The sequence below is a fragment of the Arvicanthis niloticus genome, unplaced genomic scaffold, assembly GCF_011762505.2.
Source record: "Arvicanthis niloticus isolate mArvNil1 unplaced genomic scaffold, mArvNil1.pat.X pat_scaffold_234_arrow_ctg1, whole genome shotgun sequence".
NCBI lineage: Eukaryota > Metazoa > Chordata > Mammalia > Rodentia > Muridae > Arvicanthis > Arvicanthis niloticus.
Window position 1 is genome coordinate 64,787 of NW_023045902.1, and position 16,724 is coordinate 81,510.

The 16,724-nt window shown below is 45.4% G+C and overlaps 1 pseudogene; it reads right to left on the reverse strand.

The window, feature by feature from the left end:
- Positions 1 to 16,181: 16,181 nt before the first annotated feature.
- LOC117701809 (U4 spliceosomal RNA) lies at positions 16,182 to 16,258 on the reverse strand (annotated as a pseudogene).
- Positions 16,259 to 16,724: the final 466 nt, after the last annotated feature.

Consider the following 16,724-nt stretch of genomic DNA (forward strand, 5'->3'; position numbering starts at 1 on the left):
TGATAATTGCCCGGTGTGAGCTTGGTTTGACTTACTATTGGTCAGAAAGATGAAGAGCTACTTTCTTAATGTTTGCAGGTACTCATGGGAAGAATGTGGGAAAGAAACACAAAAGCGTACCTTCAGTTCTGGGCTGCCGATTTATATATAAATGAGCCCAAGTGCATCATGGGAGATTTAACTTACATACAGGATGTGCTGTTATTCAGGAACTAGTTAATAGAGTACCAGAACCCTCTTCTTGAGACTGAGAGTAGAGTGGTGAGTATGAGGTGGGAGGTGTTTTAAAATACTTTTTTTTTTTTTTTTTTTTTGTCAGCAGGGAACAGCTTTAGTCTAAATGCAGAGGAAGAAAAACAAATTAGACCAACTATTAATACCAATGTTTCCATCATTAAAGCAGCACGGTCTGGCTGCTGCTTAAAATAAGAAGCCATTTGTGACCTGAAAGTTGGTCAGCCCCAATACCTACGGATCAACCTAAAAATAGAAGTGAACCTCACTTCCCAAGAGCATACTACGTGCATTTTTATAGCTAGATCATATAGGGAAATCGGCGTGTCTATTATTAAAATAGAAAGGCTGGGTGTTAGAACACTAATTTGGAGCAGAAAGATTATGCAAGACAGATTCTGAACATGGAAATAATAATTCTCCTTTGAGCAGGAAAACTTCCTGCTTGGTTTGATAGGACTCGGTGGGTTAGCAGGCCTGTGGTAGAAGGCTGAGTGGGGAAGTGAGCCAGAGAAAACGTTAGCGACCCAATGGACAGATTCAGACTTGAGCTTTACAGAGAAGCTATAAATATGTTTTTGCTGTGCTCTAAGAAGCAGTAAAAGTCACTGAAAAAAAGAATGAGAAGCAAAGCATGAGAGATCATTTTGTTGTTGTTGTTCCAAAAGGGACGGACACCTCTGTGTTCTTTAAAACTGAAGTCAAAGGAAAACTTAAGAATGCAGGAAATTTCTCAGAGTGGTGTGCAGTTTGCCCTCTAAAGAAGTTTTTCAGAAGTTCAAGCTGTGACCCCACACATTGGAAAGACCCTTGGAAAAGGGTCCTTATTTTAGGAAGAAACATTTACAAAGGAACATGGAAGATTAATTACCCTCCAAAGACATTTAGGAAAGTGAGTGGAAGGCATATTGCACGTTGGCTAGAGTATATGGGCTTTAACATTGTTCACGGTCAGATGTCCTTGCCACCACAGTGATGTTGTATTACAGGAAATGACGCAGAATTATTTATAACCAAGCTGGTAAGTGATGAGTTCTGCATGTGCCGTTGGACCTCGGGGCTTTCAGCGTGTGGAGCTGGGAAGGAGGCTTTAGCCTAGAAAGGTTGTCAAATTCACTGGAGAAAGTAGCATGTGGTTTTCCAGAAAGTGTGCGGTCCCAGGAGTGTAGATAAGAAAGGCAGAGAGATGATGTATCTTTGGATTATGAGAAAGTGTCCAGGATATCCAAAGCAGAAAATCCAGACTGGAAATGCTGGGGTGGAGAACTGGAGAGGAAGCCTGGAGCCAAGTTACAGATGGCTTTTCTTCACTTAAGGGTTGGAGTCAGTTCAGGATTTGAGTGCACATAGTTCTCTAGAGAAGTACAGTCATCAGGAGAGGCTGTGTAGACAGGGAAGAAAGTCACTAGGTGATGAACTTGTTACAGTGATTACTATAAGCAGCTGGGTCCTCTCTTACTGACAACTCTCTGAGAATATTCCTCAAAATTGTTTTTTTTTTTTCCATGCCTGAGAATTTCAAAATCCCCATTCTCATTGTTTGAAGGTTAATGGGCTTTTTATGTATCCCTGGGTGGCTGGGGTCAGATGCAGATCAAGCTGTCAGGAGCTATTTGGTTAGAACTTTGTCTGTGGCAATGGCTGTTTGACTTGGGAGAGTCTGCCCTTTCCTCAGAGCTAGTTGCTCTTCAGTCACTAAGAAGTTTGGAGCAGACAACTTGCCTATGCACATTTGTGTTTCTAGTTGTCTCCAACCAGTGTGAGCCTCTGCAGTGCTTTGTGTGAAGGCTCTGGCTTTGTCTGCCCAGTCAAAGCTGCTTTCCTACTTCTTCCCCATCAGCTTAGACATATTTATGCACTGGACATGTTTGCAATGACAAATTTGACTGTATTCTAGACATGCAAATAAATGGGAACAAATATATTGCGGAAAATAACTGCACTCCAACAAACGCACCCAGGGTGTATCCTGAACAGCTTCGAATGCTCCAGTATTCACCTTTCCCTTCTTCATGGGAGAGTTTGTCCCACATCAGGTTCTTTCTCTTTTTAACCAAGAAAATCTCTTGTGGCCGTTTTCTCTACCTCATTTCCACTGTGCTAGATGCTTGGGATAGGACAGATGGACACATCTTTCTTGTTTTCCCAGCACAAATGAGCTTTACACTGTTCAACTCAAAATGGTAGATATTTGCAGTGTGTACTATGCAGCGGGTAATTTTACTTGGAGCTGTATATGGGGAGGTATAAGCATAAAAATGCTTGTAGTTAGAAACAAATGCTCTAACTTAAGATGGATTCTTTGAAAAGAAAGCAATTTGTGGCCCCAGAATGGAAGGAAGCAAGGCTGCTTTGGCTGTGATACACCAGGCTCTGATATTCATTCATTCATTCATTCTTCCTTCCTTCCTTCTTTCCTTCCTTCCTTGTTCTCTTTCATTCTTTCTTTTGTTAGTTCTTTCTTTCAATTCGCTTGGTTCTTGCCTCTTGTGTGTGCGTTGTCATTAGATTGATTCTCTTCTGTGATTACTGGGCATTTACAAAGGGCCTGTCTGCATGCCATGTTCTTTAGTATAAATGCCTCTGTGTCTAGAAATGGAGACACCTTACTGTCATTTACAGAGCACAATGTCTAAGAGCTGAAATGGGAGTTTGGGTCTCCTGTTAGGTTTTCAGAGCTGAAGAAACCTCCTTTCAAAGCTCACTGGAAGTCCTCCATTTGCATGCCATTGGCCAGAACCATGTAACCAGTCCATGCCCAACCAGCCACTGGGAAGGAAAAAGGATTACACAACTAACTTTAACCAAGCATGGAACAGTAACAAGAGCATGGAGACATACACCTGCCCTCCCAGAACGTGGGATCTTGTAGACTGGAAGTTCTAGGCCAACTTGGACTATGTAGGAAATAGCAAGCTAACCTGTGCTACATAGGTAAGATCCAGTGTCCAAAAAAGAAAAAGATAGATGGAAAAATACATATGTAATGAGCCCATTCCCTAAAGCTCATAGTCAGAGCAGATTTCAGTTTGCTGTGGGAGTCCCAGTCTGAGCTCGTATTTTCCAGAATTACATAAAAGGAAGAAGACGCCAGTAGAGTCTGCTGTTAAACCAGAGGAAATCAAGAAAGAGCAAGGGAAGACTTGCCTTCTAGTGTTATGAGGGAGGACACCGTCACAGGATAGTTCTCCTCTGGTCCAACAAGCTGCACATCTGTACTTGAGTCAAGGATGATCAGTTTAGGCAGAGAGTCTATGTAGGAGCTTAAAAAGAAAGCATACCCACTATACGCCTACTTCCTCCTAATTGAAACAATCTCTCCTGGGGAAAGGTAAGAGGATTGTAAGGATCAGGAAGTTACTGAAATTTAAGAGATGCAGGAAGTTCATATGGTTCTAAGGTTCACAGGACCCCACCCTGAAATTACACAAGCTGTAACGACCGCTGGAGCCAGAGGAGTTTTCAGCTATGGAGCTGCCTCCACGCTATGCAAGGAACTCTAGGGATCCAGCTTTCATGATCCACATGCTGAGGCGAGCTTTTCATGATACAGATGCTTTGAACCATCTTTGCTCCTGTAAGCAAACTCCGGAAACTCACCGGCTCACTAAACCAGATTTCAGTGACATCACTTTCGTGGTCTATCGTTGGTGTTCTCTCTGAGGCAGATAGATATTCATATCTCCCCTGGAAAGTCACAGAGCAATATGCTTCAACTTCGCAGAGTTTTTGGTGGCGTTTTGTTTTGTTACAAAATTTAAAGGAGCTGTCTGGTAGAAAGAGATGAAGGCACAGAAGTTGCAAATCAATTGTCCTTCCAGATCAAGACACCATCTCTTTTGGCACAACCACTAAGATTTTATTTATTAGTCTCTCGTTTGTTTTTAATCAGTTATATAAAACAATATTCACATTCTTTCCCCTCTTGGTTTCCACACTAAACTCTAACACAAACAGTTCTGCGTCTACTTGGAAGTCACGTTTTGTTGTCCCATGTTTCTGAATACTCGTGTATCCATAATGTTTCAAGGTCTTCTGTGAAAATAGCAAGAGGAATGATTTTAGCATCCCTCAAAAAGCTATATTGTCAAACATGTGAGACTGTTTTTAAAAGTGAGAGAATCCCTCAATAAAATTAGGAGACTGTGGGGTGGGTTTATACGTATGAATCAGGGATGGGTGTTGGGAAGACCGACAACAGGCTGACAGAGGTCGGGTGCCTCTCCAAATATGAGTGATCATCTCTTCCAGATTCCTACCCCGCCCTGCTTGGGTACCACCCACCCTGGAGCATCTAGCAGGCATAGGCACTTCCTCTCTCACTGAGATTGTAAGTGCTTTCAACTTTTTGTTGTTGTTGTTTTGTTTTTTAATTTTTTTTCAAGTAAAGGAAGTTTTGTGGCCAGTTTTGCGACTGCAGATTCTTCTGTTGTGTGACTGGCTCTCCTTCATGGTGATGGCCTTAGAGCCATTATTTTGTGTTTATTGTTACCTTTTATTCAAAACTATTTGTGGGACATTTTAGGGATTTTTCCATTACTATCAGGAAATGCAAAGAACGTGCCTACCAGCCATATATTAAACCAGCGTCATAGTTTCGCATTTGTTCAAAAACTGTAATGTAAAATAACAGAATTTGGGGATACAAACATCTACAACTAGCACTCACCTAAAGTTTCTTAAATTTCCCAGAATAATTGTTTAATTTATTAAGCAAGAATGCACAGAAAGGATGTCTAAGCGAGTGGGTTAATTTTTATGCCATCCAGCCATCTCACAGCACCACAGTAAGTGGTGCAAACAGCAAAGCATTTAATCAAAATACGGGAGCCAGATGGGTTTTTCAAAGACTCATTCAGAAAGTGTAGGCTCAACAGGGCCTGAGAATCCTGAGTCTCAGATGCAAGATGAGCAAGGAGGGGCAGCCAGAGGCTGAGGGCTGGTTCCATTTTCCTCTCTTCATCTCATCCAGAATTGTGGCACGCATGGACTACAGCAAGCTGGAGTTATCTGTCCCAGGCGGTCCACGTGGTCCCCACCAGCTTCTTTAGCGGGAGCCTCCAGCACCTTCCCGTTCTCAGAAGAGCCCGACTGCTCTTCTCCAGCAACCTCTACATGCATTGTTTACATATGTATCTGCGCGGCCAAATATACAGCCACCTATTCAATCTTTCAGGCTATTTCTTGCATGAACACATCGCGGGAGAGATTGCGTGAGAGCTCTGCCCACTGCAGCCTCCACCCGCGCCTCGCTCCTCCCGGTCATCATTACAAGAGTAATGATTGCACGGTGGACACAAAGCACATGAGCTCGGAGCTGCCAGGGTCTACCACACGGGGATGCCTGGATTCCCAGTTTGCTCCTTCCGGTGCTCGGTGCTCGGGTGGGTAAGAGGAGGACGATGTCCTGCCCAGCCAAGACAGAGTTGGTGCTTGGGTGTGGTCTCTCTGGGGTGAATTTCAGTTGGTATAGTCCAGCCCCAGAGCTAAGGTGAGGCTGAGATTGCTGTTTCTCGCCCTCTAAGGCATTCCTGGGAACAAGAGCAATATTCTAGCGACTTTCTCTCTCTCTTTCTCTTTTTTTATTCTTTTAAAAATGCTAAGAAATCCCCACCCCGCCCCATCCCGGCTGCTCCCTGGCCCTCCTTGGTTTGGGGAGACACACACGTACACACACACACACACACACACCGACCGTGGAGTTCCTTCCACTGAGCCCCAAGTTTTCTCTTGAATTGTGTGCCAGCATGGAGATTCAGGTGTGTGTGTGGCGGGACTTGGGGGGGGGGGGTGGCGGGGGCGGGGGGGGGAGATCAGCTACTCCTGCCTACTGACTTACTGAAAGCCAAGTCAAAATTAACCAGTTTCAGGCTCAGAAACAGAACAAAAGCCCTCCTTCCCCAGGCACTGGCCTCCCGCAATCAACAATTTCCTTGTGCTTTGCTGGAACCCACCCAAGGGGCCGCCAAATGAACAGCGCACAGTCACACTCGGTGACTAATTCAGCACCGGTGCCTTTAGCCCCCCCCCCAACCCCGCCCCTCCTGCTACAAACTGAGCTCTGACTTCTCCAAAAGTACCTGCCACTTGGAGCCAACCCCTACCGCACCCCTTCCCCCGCCCCAAGACCCACACCGCAGCGGCGCCTCCGCAGCACACCGGGAGCTCGCCCAGCCTTGCACAGCGCCCTCCTCCCCCGCGCGCCGTAACCCCCTCCCTGCGCATCGCTTGTACTCTCGCCCCGCCGCCGCCCGCCACTGCAGCACCGAAGGGAGGAGGCGGAGGAGGAGGACCGCAGCGTGGCCGCCCGGAGCCACTTTCCCGCCCCTCCTCTCGCCGCCGACTAGCTCAAAGGAGTCACCACTGCGCGCGCCGCAGGAGAGAGTGGCAGACCGAGGCGGCCCCGGACTGCCAGCGGAGGGGTGCTCGCAAGGCGACCGCTGCAGTGCAGACACCGCTCAGGGCAGGGGGTCCCCGGCGGCTGGAAGGGTGAGTAAGGAGTCCCCCGCAACCGTGGCGAGGGCTCGCTCCGTTTTAGATTCCTCTTCTGTACCGGGAGACCCAGCGTTGTAACCAGAGAACTTTTTGCAGCCTCCCAGAAGCGCAACTAGCGCAACTTTGCCGGCTCTGGCCCCGGGAAAGCGGCTGCAGGTGAGGCAGGCTGCCCGCTGGGGACCTGTGTTGGGATGGGAAGCAGGGACTGTCACTGAGGCAGTGAGTAACCCAGTGTTTACTGGGCTGGGGCAGGTCAAAGGTGCTCTATGTTCCGGATTCAAGGGCAGGTGGGTGGGCGTCCCCTGGCTTCTTTGGGGGTCGAGGAGGGGAAGCTTCAGGAAGGGCTGCAGAGACTATTTATTCAAAGCAGGCAGCCGGGAGCTCCCACCATCACCGAGCCATCACTGCAGCCTCTGGCTCAACTTTTTCTGCGGGGAACCCTCTGCAGACGTGCAGAGATGGTTGGAAAGCACGGGGAGCCGCAGTCGACTCTGCGGGAGGCTAACAGAAATCCCGTCAATTTTCAAACTCTTCCAAAAAAAAAAAAAAAAAAAAAAAAAAAGCGGAAAGCAGAGACGCGTGCCTACTGTGGCCCTTTGTAAGAATCCAGATTTCTCTGACACTGCACCTCCATCCAGCAAAACCTTATTGAGTGTCCACTATGCGCCTGGCGGCTCAGCGAAGCGCATCTAAGAGTGAGGGTTTCTTAGGAGAGGGACTGTCCCCGATGATGATGATGATGATGATGATGATGATGATGATGATGATAGCAACAATTACTACCGAGGTCTCCAATTTAAGACCAAGAGGAAATGGGGCGACAGCTCACCATCTTCTCTTGGTGGACTTTTCGTCTTCAAATGGGCTCTAAAATAGAGAGTACTTTCTCCCGCGAGGCTGAAACGCCTCTGGCCAGGCGGGAAAGATTTTAGAATGCCGGGATGAACTTGGCTGGGGAAGCCAGCACCCCACCGCAGATACAAGGAGCATCTCTGTGGGCGTGCGGGAACCTCAGTCGCCACGCGCGGGGGCGGAGAGGGAGGAGCTGAGTCACCAGCTCTGGAAGTACCGCCTGGACCACTGGAGCCGGGGTGGGGGCGCTCGCGTCATCCTCTACGTGTGGGCGTGATGCAAATACAGCCCCGCAAGGAGGGGGGGGGGCGGGAGGTGGAGGATAGAAGACCCAGCCTGTCTGGGAGCGCGCATGTGTGCGTCAAAGGCTCCCGGGTGATGGATGCCCTGTGGCGCGCCCTGTGCAGAAAGCAGTGACTGGAGGGACTAGGGTGGGAGGATAGACTGCGGCAGGGATGACAGGGAATGCGGGGCAGGACAGAGGCTGCAGGCAGGCTAAGAGCTCCGCAGTGCGCCGCAGTGGTAGCACTGGGAAGGCGTTGTCTCAGCGACTAGGATTCCCCCGGGTACCCAGACGTCTTTGAAGTCTCTGAGGGATGCCCAGATATTCCTTTCACCCGCTGGAGTATCTCCCTTCCTGCTTAGCTGATTGACTAAGGAAGGGCGGGGGACGCCTTTCAGTTTACTTTTTGTCCTTAGCTGGAGTGAGACAGTTCTCTCAGACTCCACTCATTTTATGTTGGCAAGCTTCCTAGTGCTCGGCGCAATTTTTCAAGCAAATGCTGTCTTGGTTGAGTTCATCAGGCTCTCTAAGATCAATCCGTTCCTCAGGCTTTAGGCAGAGGCCTTGGCATCCAAGTGGGATTTCAGAATGGCTTAGAAAACATAGTGGCTCTTTGGTTTTTTTTTAAACCATAAAAATTCGTGTTGAAAGCATTGCTGGCTGTTCTTGCACTCTTTGATGGAATATTAAAAATCCAACCCAGCTAAAAAAAAAAAAAAAAAAAAAAGACCACATTCTGGGAAACCTGTATCAAACCTTTGACTGAATGAACACAAAGTCTGTAATATGTGCCACAAAAGGAATTCCTGGGGGGGTGGGGGGGATGGACTAGCAGAGAAGAAAGGGGAGAGGGAGAAAGGGAGAGGGAGAAAAGTAGTTACCAAGAAACCCAGACAAAGATCTGGCTTCCCATTTCTCCAAAGACGGTCATCGGCCGCTAGAATTTTATCTGCTGATGTGCATCCTCCATGGCAAAGAGCGGTGAAAACCAGCCCATGGAGGACTTCCTCTCCTCACAGAGTTGTGTTCAGACAGCCCTGGAGGTGTAAGAAAGGATGAAATAAACACCTTCTAGAAAAAAAAAAAAAGAAAACAGTTTTGTTTTTTTAAAAAAAAAAAATATCATAGAGATTTCCCACATTGTTTCTTAAATGAAATTTGGCGCTCAGTGTCAACACGTGCAGACAGTAGTCCTTCCCTGACTCTCTAATGTAAAAGCAAATGGCGTTAGCTGATGTCTGGGGGGAGGGGGGGGAAGGGGCGGGGAAGAAAGGGTCTGGAGGAGAGCTGGCTGCTTTGGGGGTGAGAAGTTTGTGGCTCCACAACAGGGAAATTCGCTTCTCTGGTCTCACCCATAGATTAACCTAAGAGATTTTAAGTAAAAATGGTGATTATTGTATTATGGTTCTTAAATGTGAATGATATACTCCAGAGAGCAAGATAGCAGTTCCCAGCCTCGGAGTGATTCTTGAAAAGATGCCATCGTGTACCGCGTGTCACATGATCACCAGAAAACCCATTTTCTTAAGACTGGGAAAGTGAGCGCTTATTCGGAAATGAGTTTGTTGAAGACGACGTGTTTTGTGAATAAAAGCATCTGATCCGTCAGTGTGTCTGTCATCTTGGGCAGCTCAGCCTTGTTGTTCATCTTAGGCACCTAAGAGTAGCTTTCTTGGGCTGGTGAAACTGAAACTGCTCTCTACAATCTGTTCAATTGCTTTAGGGGAGAAGCCACAATCCACCGGTGTGTTTTCCTGGCTCCTGTTTGTCGGGCTTTCTATCTGACACAGATTCACAGAGCACATACTTGTTTCAATTCATCTTTGAATCCAATGTAAAAATTTGCCGCAGATTGAATTAGGAGAATCTTCCTTGAGGTAGCTGAGAGCAACAAGAGGCTAAGATTACTGTTTAGCTCTTGCTAGACATGTCTTAATGCTATATGAAGACACCATTTGGCTTTATCACAGTCCCTGCACAGCGAGGGCCGGTTAGTGTTCATTGCCTATCATGGCAGCTTACGCTGCTGGGCAGGTTGAACAACATAAAGTAAATAAACAGATTGGTTGAATTGGGTAGTTTGCTGTCTCCTAGTTCTACAATCTTCCATGCCAAGAAACAGAAAGATAGATGGCGTATATTTTAAATTTGAATTTTTAAAAATAAACTATAAGAAATATTTTTATTAACTCATTGAACGTTGCATGAAGCTTGTTGCAAAGAAAGCGGTCCATTCACTTCTATGTTGTGCCTTTTAGGGTATGTGTAGCCTAATTGCTAATGAAGCAGTGTTCAAGGCTTGAATTGATTTTAGCATTGTTATATCTTCTTCGTTTATTCTGTTGTTTCTACAATTAAGACAGAATAAATACTTTTAAGGTTTTAGTTTTACGGCTGTGTTATGAAGTGCTGCTTTACATGATACCAGCTTAAAAGCTGCATATATATATATATATATATATATATATATATATATATACATATATACATATATATATATGTGTGTGTGTGTGTGTGTATGTATGTGTATATATATATATTATTGTTACCATTTTACAGCAGCTATAAGTATATTAATGTTGTTGTGCAACTATTGCCACCAGCATTAGAAATACTGTGACTCTGGGAATTAAACTCCTGGTGTGACGACAGAGAGCTACAACAGGTGCATTTATACCAAAGCATTGCTTGTTGATTACAGGAACAAATGCAAACTTGTCTTGTCACACTGTTATTTTATTTACTAAATGCAGCCAATGTTGTGTAAAGCTCATTAATTTCACCATTTAAAAAAAAAAAACGAAATGGGAGGGGCTGGGTTGAGGACTTAGTTAGCAGCAGTGCTTGGTGTGCAAATGTGGGGCGCTGAGCTTGGAGCCTTGTGAAAGGCGGGGTATGCGCTGATTTGCATGGGCAGAGCTGAGGAAATCAGGGCAGGGGGATCCCTAGAGTTCACTGGGCAGCCAGCCTAGCTGACGTCATGAACTTCAAGCTCAACAAGAGACTCTATGTCAAAAGGAAGGCAGAGAGCGGTTGAGGGAGGCACAGAATGTTGACCACTAACTAGCTAACTAACTAACTAGCTAGCTAGTTCTCAGTCTCTCTCTCTCTCTCTCTCTCTCTCTCTCTCTCTCTCTCTCTCTCTCTCTCACACACACACACACACACACACACGCTCTCTCCCTCTCTCTCACACATACACACAAACATACATACACACAAAAAAAGAGAGAAAAAGGAAAGAAAGAAATGAAAAATTTTCGAATACTAGTCTCTCTTCACTAAACTTCAGTTCAAGGACAAGTTTGGGGAGAGACTGTTGCCTTGTTTAAATCCAAGTTTAAGAAAAACTGTCAAATGACTGAAGTATGACACTGGGGTGGGGCTTGGGGGAGGCATACTATAACCAAGCCCAGTTTCTGAACCTTGCTGATCCTTTGTTTCCCTTGCTGTGAAAATTGATATTTAGCTTTTAAGGTTGTCTGTAATGATATATACAAATGCTACTAGCAAGCTATTCATAGACAGACCGTGTAATTTTAAATATATCGGTTCTACTTTGTACGCTGAGAAAAAAAGGCTTTCTCTTCTCATATCATAGTTGTAAAAGGAAGACTGGCATTCTTTTTTAATGAATGAAGATCCCTTTTTCTTCATCAAAATTCACTCCCAGAAGCAACCAGATATTTCCTGAGATTCTAGAGAATTTAACTGTGTAGTTACAACTGCCCTGTTCTTAAAGAGAGTCCATTTCTGGACTAGTCACACCCTGAGCCTGCATCATGAACTATCCACCTAGGCAGACACACCACACATCAAATTTTGAAAGGCTCTGTGTGTTTTATTTAGTGCATTGTGGTCCTGTTGCCTCTTGAAATTCTGTGAGCAAGGGGTTACCTGTTTTTTGTTTGTTTGTTTTTTGGTTTTTTGGTTTTTTTTTTTTTTTTTTGGTTCTGGGCCCTCCTAATTATTCAGTACATATACAGACTATGCACACAGACCAGACCTTGTATGTGTAATTAGATTTTATTGTGACTCAGGCCTGTTATTGTTCAGAGATCTCATAATTTTCCCAGATGGAAACACATCAGCAGACACCTAATTCCCGTGTTTGTTCTCTGCACTGTGCCAGCCTTCGCCTGGCTTTAAGCACCCAATGTGTGTCAGAGCTGGATGAGCAGTGAGAGTTTATGAAGCAATGTTCCAAATTCTCCTTAGGAAACTTCAGTGGATCTCTCATCCTCGTCATTGTCCCTGTGACTCTGGAGGAAATGAAGATGCAGGTTCCAGGTGTGCCTTTAACAGGGACACCGCAGCTTGCTTTTAAGATTTTGTCTTCTCCAACATTCAGGTTTGAATATCTACAAATCAGTGATCTCGGAAGGTTGACATTTTTCCTAAGAAAAGTATCTGAGGTATTTTACCCTTTTCTTTAAATTTGTCAGCAGTCATGTGACCTGGGAGCCTCGGCTGCAGGGAACAGCCAAATACTTTGACAATTCATAGGTAGGTGACCTGTTTTGTCATTTCAATCTCTGTCCTCTTTAAAAGCATTCTCTTTTCGGTTCCCCTTGATGCTGAGATTTGAACCTAGGACTTCATGCATGCTAAGTAAGGACTCTACCAATGAGCTACACTCCCAGTCCCAAAGTTACTCACGTTAACAGTTCTAAGTATGCCCTTCTGCCATTTTTCCTTACTTCTGAATGAGTGCACTTGAGACATGTTCTAGTGACTCTGGCCTCCTTTTTATGAGTTTTCAGTTAATGCACGTCAAACTCATTACTACTGCACTGAACACTGAAATGATCTAAGCACAGCCTTTAAATACGCAGTTTTAATACAATACGCTCCTTGGGTTTCCTATTGGCCACACAGTGGGGAAGGAGAAATGAAGACCCATGGTAGTACCCACAGTCCTTTGTCTGCCTCTTTCCCTACATTACTCATAAGAGTATCAGCCTCCTTGGAATCCTCAGTCTCTGCCTTGGCTCCCTGTGGCTCTTGCTCCCTGCTTGCTTCCCTGTACTCAGTGATGTATTACCTCCCTGGCTGCCTTCACTGCCTGGACTGTCTTGGCCTCTCTCTGTGCGGTATTAATAGAACCTGCTGATGTTACCATGAGCTCTTACTGTCCTTGGGGAGATGAGAGAAAGAGTGAGAGAGCACAGGGGGCTGGTGAGAGGACACTTGAAGGGACACAGTGTTCTGTACTTGCCATCAATTGTCTCCTCTGATGCAGCCCTATTATCTTAGGATGGTAGAGAGTGCCACACAAGTTTTCCTTTCAATTAGGAAGAGCTGGTTTCTAGGAGATCTCTTCATCTCCCCCTTTTAGACGTGCTCAGAGTTATCAGAGATGAGAAGAATCATTAGAAGTCAATCGTTGGCAGTAGTGGATAATTATAAATAGCATTAGTGTCCATCAGGGGCTGGTCAGGTCAACTGGGTCATCTAAATCACAAAGCGCTGTACAGCCATTGAAATGAACGAGGGGCAGGCATTAACAGGAGACACTTTGGACACATGTTACCATTAAAAATTGATCAAGTTTTTATCAGAAGATATGGCGTGCTTTTATTTAAGAGAAACTGAGATACATTTACAAGTATGGAGGAATGAAGTTCAAACTGGCATCTTTGGGGAGTAGGTTGGAGAAGATCTTGGGGGTGGGAGGCAGAGAGAGAGGGGGGAGGGATGAATTTATTGTTGTCCCTTTAGTCAGAGTTGCCCAAGATACTCCCAAAGCATTATCAGCTATTGTTGCTGCCCTTTATTTTCCACTCAAGAGGTGAGAGGTTAAGTCCCCTACTGCTGAGGACACTAGGCATGGCAGCCACTCAGAGGATCTGAGCTGGACCTGAATGTCCCCTCTCTGGAGACTCGTGGTGCCAGAAAGCTCCATGCAAGTTTCCAAATCAGGAAAGCAACCAGCAGCCCAGCCCAGCTATGATACCCATGTACCACAGCAGTGACCGCCATGGCACAGTAACCTCGACTGGGGCGGTGTCGGCCACATGCCTGGGCGGTAGCCAACAGCTCTTTGGCTTAAGCCCTACTCAGCAAGAGAATGATGGTTAGTACTGGAAGCCTAGACAACTACTCAGTAGTGAGGTCATGGATCCTGGATGAGAACCTGCAAGTGTCACAATCCCTAATAGCTATTCCTTCTATGCCCCACCCAACAGTTACCTAGCAACAGCCAGGTAGGCCTGGTTTGCTGTAAAAGGGACTATTTAGCCTCTCCCTCTTTCTCTGATTCTCTCCCCCTTTTCTCCCTCTGACCCCTTTCTCTCCCTCTCTCCTTCCCCCTCCCCCCCTCTCCATGTGTTCCTGTCTGGCCTCGTCTGTCTCTCGCTCGCTCGCTCGCTCTCTCTCTCTCTCTCTCTCTCTCTCTCTCTCTCTCTGTGTGTGTGTGTCTGTCTGTCTGTCTGTCTGTCTGTCTCTGTCTTTCTTCTGTCTCCTTATACCTACATAATAGTATAATTCTTGTCCCATTCAAGGAAATGTCTTTTGGCAACATTACAGAGACCACTACAGAAAATCACAACTGATCAAAATGCAGAGCTGTGGACCTCACCACTGCAGCCCAGAACCTCAGCCCTGCTTAGTTTGTATAAGGAAGCAGGTTTATTACTTACAGATGAAAAGGGAGGTGCTCTCCTGCTGTGAGGGTGAAGGTGACCCAGAGAGCGGGTTTAGCTGGTCCCAGTAGGAGCTCTGGTGCTGCTCTGGTTGATAGTTTTCACAAGCACTGTGGAAACTCTGGCCAGTAGGTGACTTTTCCACACCTGTGAGTCTCATCTGGGGAGGCTGTTTTTGGTTTTGTTTTGTTTTGCCACCCCCATGGCTCTGAGACACTAGGATTCTTGACACATTTATGCAACACTACACATTCACATTCATGGAGGTTTCCGCCACTCCCACAATGGTGTCTAACTCTTCTCTTACTTTACAGTTTCTTGATGGCACAGGAGATTGGGCAGATTTCCGTATTCTTATTTGTTATCTGCATATCTTCTTGGTTCGGTGTCTGTTCAAAGCTTTTGATCATTTTTCCAATGGAGTTTTTTCTTACTGTTGAACTTTCAGAGGTTGTTTTTGTTGTTGTATTAAACCAGTCCTTTATCAGCTGTGTAGCTACTTTTTGTTCTCTCAAAGGTCTTTTTGCAAAGCCCAGAGCATTTTCTTTAGGATGCAGACAGGCTCTTACTAAAACCTCAGGCTTTCTACAGGTCCCCAGGTAAGTACTGTGAAATGGTCACCAGATGCTTTGAAGGGGGAATCTACACTTGATGGCAGAGTCACAAGTGATGTCTGTGAGGGCTGAGATGTTTGTTTGATGCTCCCATCAGCAAACAATGCAGCTTGTCGCTCTAAGCCTCTGAGAGCATGTTCTAAAGAACCAGTCAGCTGCTTTAATAAATGCAGTTAAAACATCAGGAAAAAAGAAAAAGAAAGGAGCCCTTAAAATTAAGATAAAACTACTTTCTCCCAAAAAATAAAATGAAATTGACAACTGCTTTCATTCACAGATTTTAGTTATGCCACACTGGGGGCAGGGTGTGTGTGTGTGGGGGGGGGGGGGGGAGTTGGTGAATACAATCAAAGAGGTTTTTTGATAGTTTAAAGAAAGCTTTAAACCTTTCTCCTTACTCTATGTCAGGCATCAGCAGAAACCACACATTTCTAACATGCACGTAGTCCAGAGACATGCCAAGGCCTGGGATTTTCTTCTGCATTGTTTTAAAGACTGTCCGTTCAGTCCAAATGCACAAGGAAGATGTCTCAAGAGAACAGATCACTTGATGGTCAGAGTGGCTTTTATTTGTGGCATGAAGCATAACTCACACTCTAGCTGTTTCTAGGACTTGGGCTTTGTTGGTCTCTGCATCTCTGTTACATCAGTGGCTGCTGCATCATCTGGGTTAGGAGCCCTCAGGGGCTGCAGCAACATAACAGCGCTGGGTGACCTCTTACCTTCAGACATTTCTGAACATCCTCTTCCAAGCCTGGCTGCTTCAGGGTGATAAATCTTGGTACTGAAATGTACTCTCGAGCTGCTCCTGGGTAGTTTTAAGGAAGAAGTCTTTGAACTGTAAAAGCTTCTCCTTCAAAGAGGGAATCCCATCCCAAGGCTAGTAATAACCACATAAGAATAGCAGGCATTTCTATGGCTCTGCCTTGGTGCTAGAGACAGCTTTAGTAGGGCATTCTGGATTTCCTTGAGCATCCTGTTGGGTAGCCTTGTCACATGGCACTTCCAGCCTCTCTTCTCCACTCTGCCTTCGTTCACCTCACATACAACTCTAAGTCACAAACAATATTTACAATTATCAATAATCGTGCCTCGGATAAACCTCATTGGCTGCGATACTGCCACTGCGCAAAGCTCCAAACAATATTTACAAGTAATTTTATAAAATTTATTTATTTGTTTGTATAGGACTGCTTCATTTGCATAGATGTGTGCCTGGTGCCTGGTGAGGTCAACAGAGGGTATCAGGTCTCCTGGACCTGGAGTTAGTTACTGGTGACTGGGAGCCACCATGTAAGTGCTGGGAACTAAACCTGGATCATTGGCAAGAACAGCAAGTGCTTTTACTCATGGTGCCATTTCTCTGGCTCCAAGCATTTTCAATTTATATTTAATTATAACTAAGTCCAACTTGCCAATTTGCTTTCATGGCTCGTGCTTCTAGTGTTGCATCTAAAAAGTCATTGTCAAGCTCAAGGTCAGGTAGATTTTATCCTGTGCTGCTTCAGAAAGTTTTGTAGCTTTTGTGCTTTATATTTGTGTCTATGACCCATTTCGGTCAATTTTTGTTAAGTGGTGTAAAGTCTATATCTAGATTTATTT